General features: G+C 37.0%; 1 non-coding gene across 1 annotated transcript; it reads right to left on the minus strand.

Annotated features, from left to right (window-relative positions):
* Positions 1 to 6,293: 6,293 nt before the first annotated feature.
* On the minus strand, positions 6,294 to 6,370 carry Trnar-ccu (transfer RNA arginine (anticodon CCU)). Its single transcript has one exon. It is a non-coding gene; the product is annotated as a tRNA-Arg (tRNA).
* Between the last annotated feature and the right edge of the window lie 2,216 nt (positions 6,371 to 8,586).

An 8,586-nucleotide genomic window follows, 5' to 3' on the forward strand; every position in this document is an offset into this window, starting at 1 on the left:
TTTTTTTCGAATGGATATATTGTTCTTTAAGAAGTGCTAAGTAGTAAGTCCAAGCCCCTGAGAATGTTTTTATAAATAATATAAGCTAAGAACAAGGAGAATTGGCCCCTTTCCTTATAGAAATAGTAAGCAGAAAGAAGGTAATACAGTCTAAAGTGTATTAAAGGCAAGAAATGTCTTCAGGGAACTTTTATTGGAGAAATTGGGTTTTGTTTATGTATGCACATAAATAACACAGTCTAATGACTTAGGGTAGTGGGTGGGCCACGTGATGCATGCTGGTTGTTCGCTTATGTGATGTGTTTTTGTTCATTTTAGACTACTCATTTTCCTGGAAAGAACAAAAATTACTTTTAGATGAACATAACACAGGGAAAATACTAGTAAAGTAAGACCTAGCTAAGAGATTGAGATGTGCTAGGGCACAGTAACTATAAAAGGTTTACACTAAGTGTGTCACACACTTCACAAGGTCATGCAAAAAATGATCCATGTTTGTCTTCAGCAAAACAGAAATAAGCCCAGCAGCAAAATATGCAATTTTTATGTATTAAGCAGAAATAATGAATTGAAGAGGACAATTTTTATTAGATCATTAATTATACTTTTAGACAATGCTAAATCTGAGAGACTCTCCCCAAAACATCGAGTGAGGTAGTGAGAAAATGTTTAGAATAAATGAAGTGCTCTAATATGTCTCAAGATGACTAAATATCTCAGCATCAACTTGTATAGAAAACATGGCCAAAGTGCTATGCTGAAATTATATTTCTCATACATTATGGCTTGATGAAAGACAAAAGCATAAATATTTGGGTGTCTAAATCCATTATTTTGGTCAACCACCCAAGAAGATTATGTTCTCAAAACAAGCAAAGCATCTGTCAGTGGATTAATTCTGTCTTTCAGATAGTTAATAGTGCTCATTAAGCATGTTTTATATTGTATTATTGATAAAAAATACCACTTGAGGTGCTTTTGTCAAAATCGTGGATGTATTTTTGATTTAAGACCTATATCTGAGTAGATAATTATCTGACTATCTCATGGAGATTGGCCAAGACTTAAGCAAATTCTGGGCCTGGTAGACAGTAGCTGTTGGTGGACCCAGATTTATTATGGAAATAAATGCAATTATTTCCTTAATCTGTCTCTGTCTGTCTGTCTGTCTGTCTGTCTGTCTGTCTGTCTCTCTCTCTCTCTCTCTCTCTCTCTCTCTCTCTCTCTGTGTGTGCGTGTGTGTCTGTCTGTCTCTCTCCCTTTCTTTTTCTTTTTTTGATTTTTTTTGAAACAGGGTTTCTCTGTGTAGCCCTAACTGTCTTGGAACTTGCTACAGAGACCAGACAGACTAGCCTCAAACTGATCCACCTGCCACTGCCTCCTGAGTGCTGGGATTAAAAGTGTGCACCAACATCATGACTTTTTTGTTAGATTTTCAAAACAGGGCTTAGAACTTTATATAACTAAAAAAGAAAAAAAACTGGCAAATTTTAATTATTACAATATTTTGTAATCTCTTCAAGTGGATTAGGATTCAAAATGTGTACTTTTAATCTATAAAAACATTGTTTTTCAGGCTTGTAGATTCCAATTGTTGGTTTAAAGGTACCCAGGAAAAGAGCTGGTACTGAATTTTCCTTAGCTGATTGTAAGGTTCCTTTTATTGCAGAAATTAGAGTCTTGAGTTTGAATTGAGATAATATCCCTAGTCACAGAGTAAATCCGTCTTAGGAGCATGTAGAATACTGTTTATATGCTCCACAATAGGTGGCAGAGAAGGAATATGTACACATAACCAATAAGCAGTTTCGGGCCAATAAGTTGTCTATTAAAACCAAAGAAAATTCAAGAATAAAATTCTTGCGAGCACAGCCATTTGTGTCCCTAATGTGCCAAGAACTTTCAAATATTTACAAAAGAAAAACATAACAATCTTTCTAGGAAAATTTGGAGTTCTGACCAAACTTCTGACCAAGCCTTTGCTGGAGACACATTAAGGCATGAATACTAATCCTTGTAAGATTGTAAGCCATGTAAAGAAAGTCTTGCCTAGGTGGGGATTACAAATTGCCCCTGAAAAGATTCAAAGAGGAAACTCTATTAATTACCTAGGTTACAGAATAGGGTTAGAGAAAATTAAAACGCAAAAGGCACAAATTAGGAGAGACCGCTTAAAGACTCTTAATGACTTCCAAAGATTGTTAGGAGACATTTCCAGTCTACGACCAGCTGTTGGGATAACACCTGATCTAATAGTTCATTTAAACAAAACCTTAGATGGTGATAAAGACTTGAATAGTCCAAGAAAACTGACAGCTGAAGCAGAAAAGGAACTGACAATGATTGAGGAAAAATTACAGGAGGCACGTGTGGATAGGGTGAACCCAAATCTTAGCTGCATCCTAGTCATATTGCCTTCCAGAATTTCTCCTACAGGGATTCTAATGCAGAGGGAAGATATTATTTTAGAGTGGATATTTATACCTAATAAACCAAGTAAAAAATTAAAAACTTATGTGGAAAAAGTCTCTGAATTAATTATAAAAGGTAAGCTGAGACTTCGTCAACTAGCAGGTATAGACCCAGCAGAAATTATAGTGCCTTTTACTACAGAAGAAATAAAAAAGTTATGGGAAGACAATGAACTGTGGCAAAGAGCTTGTGCTAATTTTTTTGGAGAAATTAATAGCAACTATCCCAAAAGTGGTAGACTTAACCTCATAAAAAGAACTTCTTGGATTCTTCCTAGAATTGTACGTGATGCTCCAATAACTGGAGCCCGTACTTTCTATACTGATGCAAATAAATCAGGGAAAGCAGGTTACAAGTCAGATGAATTGAGTAAGGTGGAACAAAGCCCTTATAATTCTGTCCAGAAGGCAGAATTATATGCCATTCTTATGGTGCTAAGGGATTTTAAAGAACCTCTTAATATAGTTACAGATTCACAATATGCGGAAAGAGTTATCTTGCATATTGAGACAGCTGAATTTATACCAGATGACACAGAGTTGACTTCATTGTTTATCCAGGTACAAGACATAATCAGGAACAGGCTTTGTCTGATGTACATAACACACATCTGGTCCCATACAGGTCTGCCTGGTCCTCTAGCCCAAGGCAATGCTGAGATTGATCAATTATTGATTGGAAGTGTGTTGCAGGCCTCAGAATTTCATAAGAAGCATCATGTCAATAGTAAAGGCCTAAAGAAAGAATTTTCCATTACTTGGCAACAAGCTAAGGACATTATAAAGAGATGTCCTACTTGTTCTTTCTATAATCAAACACCGTTGCCTGCAGGGAGTAACCCAAAGGGTACTAAGAGAAATGAAATCTGGCAGATGGATGTGTTCCACTTTATGGAATTTGGTAAATTAAAATATGTACACCATACCATAGACACGTATTCAGGTTTTCAATGGGCTACTGCCCTGAGCTCAGAAAAGGCTGATTCAGTAATCACACATTTATTGGAAGTTATGGCCATCATGGGTATACCTGCACAAATAAAGACAGATAATGGTCCAGCATATGTATCTAAGAAAATGAAACGCTTTTTTGATTATTATAATATAAAACACATTACAGGTATACCAAATAATCCTACAGGTCAGGCAGTTATAGAAAGATCAAATCGTACTATAAAGGATATGCTGAACAAACAGAAAGGGACCGAAAATATCCCCAGAAATAGATTACATAATGCTTTATTAACCTTGAATTTTCTTAACGCTAATGAGAAAGGAACGACAGCAGCAGAGAGACATTGGATAATGGAAAAGTCTGCTGAACTAAATCAACCGATTTATTTCAAAGATGTGCTGACCTCTCAATGGAAGCCAGGAGATGTGCTACGTTGGGGAAGGGGTTTTGCTCTTGTTTCCACAGGAGAAGAAAAATTGTGGATACCATCAAAATCAATAAAGTTTCGATTTGAAGAGGAGAAACCTCTTGGAAAGGAGAAATGACAACTCATCCACAATGATGATATTCATACAGGTGGTAAGAAAAACATATAGAATGGGGGCAGGGTTCTGTTCTTATCTCCACAGGAAAACACTCATCTTTGAAAAATTCAAGGGACCCTGGATATTTGGATACTGACAGATGGAAAAATACCTGCCCAATAGGAAATATCAAGAAAACTGAAAGGGTTGTGTAAGTAATATTAAACCATATTTCTAAATTTATAAAGCTGGTTTTGAAGTTGGACTCTGGCTCAGTCCCTCTCCAATTCCAAGCCTGTTAGTAAGAGAAAAACCCAGAGTTTCTGGAGTTTCTGTCTCATGTCAAGAGCCATGATATGGGACAGAAAGAAATATGAGTTTAGAAAACATCTTTGCTTTTTTTCATATCTATCATACTTTTCATTGAACATATCTACTATGCCTTTCAGTGAATATGTATATCTATGTCTATACATGTCTATATGATTGATGTTTAAGTTTTTCACAATGAACAATGAGTTTTTCCTGAAGTGACATTTGAAGTTTCCAGGAAGAAGATGGGGCCCCATAACAACAACTCCACCTGGTTGATATGACGTCATGATACTGATAGCGCTACTACAAGACCTGCTTTGGGTACCAGCTGCACAAGACAGTTCCAACTTGGTTAGCTGAAATGGTGCACATCTTATACAACATTTTGGCCAGACCTGCACAAAATATTCAGAGACTATTGGCAATTTTAAAAGACATTGATCTTGAAATTTAACCATCATTTTACTTTCACAGGATCCCCCAGAAAGAACGTCGCCCCTATGACAGCTGGAAGTAATTCTAGAGGACGACGTCCCCTCTCCCAGTAAAGTTTGCCCTTGGGTTTAGGGACATCATTTAGGGGTTGATTATAATTAGTATACGATTGAGGGTTGGGGGAGGAATTTTATAAGCTCAGGGATCTTTTTGAAAAAAAAAAGAGGGATGATGGGATAATAGATTTGTAATTGTGAGTTACTGTTTTTAGACAAATATATTGGTATAGATTCTTGTATATTGATACAAAGTTAAATTATATTGACTATTGTATGCATGCATGTTTCTACCTCTGTTTAAAACATTCTTATGTATTGACATATATTGTATTGATATATATATTGTATATATTTACCATATTGCAGTGTACATTTCTACCTCTGATTAAGATACTTATATAATGTTTGTGTATTGATATATATATATTTACCTACTGCAATGCATATTTGTACATTGTTTATATTTGGAGGTCATTGTCCTCATTTGTTTCACAGTCGTTTATTGTCTTAGTCTTTAAGTTAGATAGATATTGAGAATTATATAGACTAATAGTCATCTAAGTTTGTCATTTATAATTAGACTAATCAGGTTCTTTAGATATATAGAGATTATACTCAGTATAGATAGATAATCTTCAACTTCTTCAAAGAGCTGTAGAAAATGGCCTTTAATCTAACTCAGAGTTTTGTGGTAGTGAGACACAATTTCTCCTGGCAACACCACTCTATTCCCGAGAGAATGTTGAGCACCAAAGACACTCCACCTGGAGCCTTTCTTTTTGGCAGAACTGGCCTTGGGGCAAAGAAATGCCCATACCTCAACCACTGACAAAGATACAGAGCGTGCATCAATGGATAAAACAGGGCTGTCTTATCCTGCCAAGACAGGGTAAGATAGTTTTGAAAAGTTGCTTGCCTTTGAAAATGGTGTGTCAGTTATGTTAGGCCTTAGCCAAAGTTGGTTGCTTCAACGCTGCTAATGTGACTTTGGGTGATTGCCTAGGTAGCTAGTTGTCTCTGTGATTTGTTGCATGTTTTGGAAGTTGTTTTACTGAACTTCCTAATTACCCAGGTAACATTATTTCCCTTCTCAGATCTTTGATGGGGTTGAAGACTATATAAATGTAGTTACTTTCTCTCATGACTTGGCCAAGTTATTTATTATACAAGACCTAAGCTAGTTAGAATAGGATATTTGTACTTATTATATTTGATTTCATGATAGGTTTAGAACTCTCTTATTTAAACAAAAGGGGGAGGTGTTGCGGAAGGTCCTCCTGCTTCTCCAACCAATAGCCGCTGAGATACCAGCCCATTGGGGCGTGGTCTCTCTCTCCCTTTAAAAAAGCAGCCACTTCCCTCTCCTCTCTCTCTTCACTTCCTGCTCCGCCGGCAACTAGACTCCTGGTTGCGTTGCGTAGAGGGCTGTTGCCTGGGACTGTGATCTGTAAGTTTTTTTCCCTTTAAATAAATATCACCCTATTAATCATAATCCCAAATTGGTGTGGCATTGTTTGTAACTTACGCCTTCATTTTGGCGCCCAACGTGGGGCTCGAACCCACGACCCTGAGATTAGGAGTCTCATGCTCTACCGACTGAGCTAGCCGGTAATCCATGAGACTGCTGCAGGATTATCAGGGGAAAATGACTTTTGAATTTCTAATTCAGAATTTCGCTAAAAGCTCGGGTGACAGAGATGCATAGAAGTTACCTAAAAACTAAATTATAGAGAAAGGCAATTGCTGCCAAGACTGATGACGTGTTCTGAGGAGAACCCACATGGTGAAAAAAAAGAGAAATAGCTTCCTCAAGTTGTCTTCTAATCTGCACACATATGGCAGGACATGTTTATGATCACACACACGAATGCTCATTTTTAAAGTCCAGCTTTGTCATCTAATCAGGTAGGTTCCCTCCCTTTATTTATTCAATCAAAAAAGGTAGTTTAACATTGTAATGGTGTGAGATGTGTAAACTACTGGGCAGTGAAACCTGCCCTTAGTTGTTGCTAACGCAAAGGCATGCAGGTTCTCCGAGAGAGGGCGTGGCTTAATCTCATGGCTACTGTCCCCAAAAGTTTTCAGCAATGAAGTCATTGCTTACAACACTGGGCTATTGTCTGTTGTAATAAACTCTATAGTGATACATATGAAAGCAGAGGACATCGATATATAACTAAAACCAATAACCTGAAAGAGAATGCTTAGAGGCACGTTGATGGGCAAAGCAAAGCAAAGAGGTTCCTCATGCAGAATACCTTTCCGAAATTGTATTTGAGAGACAGGAGCTTGTTATAGGAGTGTAATTAGCATATTAACACATGGGTCACACCGGAAGTCAAGCAAGTCCTAAGGGTGATAGAATTGAAACCAGCAGAATTAATTCCAAGCATCTCTGTGAATCAGGAAAGCCCCACTAATGACACAGAGTAGTATTGGGATTCTTCATTTTAAAATTTTTTAGTTGTGGTAAAATACACATCACCATTTTCCATTTAAATCATTAAGGGTACAGTTCACTGGTGTTAGACATATAAATGCTGCTCTGTAATCATAACGACTGTCTGTTTCTAGAATTCTCCATGCACAGATGAAGCCCTGTGCCCATTAAACAGTAGCTCCCATTAACCGCTTCTCACCAAATCCCTAGAAATCATAGAACATTTTCCAAATCTAAGAATTTAAGTATGCTAGTCACTCCTCAAATAGAACTGAGTTGTGTCTATAATTTTATGTTTTTTATTTCACTTATAATAACATTGTAAAGGTCCATTAATGTAGTAGCATTGCCTCCTTCCTTTGAAAGATAAACAATATTCTATTTGTGTGGACATATCATGTTTTCTTTACTCATTCATCCATCAGCAAACATTTGGGTTTCCTCCACCCTTTTGCCATTGTGAAAAAAGATATCTCGAAACTGGAATGAACATATTTGTTTGAGAACCTGCATTTAGAACATACACCAAGAATTGAAATTGCTAAATAATATGGTAATTTTATTTTTAATTTTCTGAGGAATTTACAAACTGTTTTTCTTTTTACCTTTCTTTAGTCTCTGCTCATACATTAGATCCCAACTTCAGTTTCCCTTACCTCCCCTCCTGTCAGTTCCTCCACCTTGATTCTCTCCCATATCCACCCCATTCTGTTTCCCTTCAGAAAAGAACAGCCTCCTCCCCGGGGATATCAACTGAACAAGGTATAGCAAGATGAAGTAAGAGTAGGCACAAAGCTGGATGAGGCAACCCTTTAGGAGGAAAAGGGCCCCAAGTACAGCCAAAAAAGTCAAAGTCCTCCCTCACTTCCGCAGATCGAAGTCCCACAAGAACACCAAGCTACACAGCCATAATGCATTTCAGAGGACCTAGCTCAGACCCATGCAGGGTCATGTTTGGCACTTCACAGCTGATGCAGCAAACTGCATTTCCACTGGAGGGTACAAGCTTCCAATTTCTTCAATCCTTGCCAACATTTGCTTTTTTTCCCCGCTTAGAATTACAAAAATTCATCTGAAATGTCACAAAAAGACCCAATACTGCGGATGCTAATTGAATGTTTTAATTTGAAAAATGTTTCCAGTATCTCATTCTCCAAGTTATGGTATTTTCAACTCATCAAGAGTTTATTGGAACACAACCCAATAATTTGAAAACAACCTCTATGTAAATACTATAGATAGTATAAATTACTTGCATTATTAGTTTAATATATATATATATTTAACACATACATATGAAAGTCATTGAATTGTTGATATGGTCTTTAGGAAGAAGAACTTGGGATGGTAGTGTAGGATGGTTATTTGAAGATCTAGCTTTTGTGGC

This window comes from Microtus pennsylvanicus, chromosome 4 (genome assembly GCF_037038515.1).
Source record: "Microtus pennsylvanicus isolate mMicPen1 chromosome 4, mMicPen1.hap1, whole genome shotgun sequence".
NCBI classification, from domain to species: Eukaryota; Metazoa; Chordata; class Mammalia; order Rodentia; family Cricetidae; genus Microtus; species Microtus pennsylvanicus.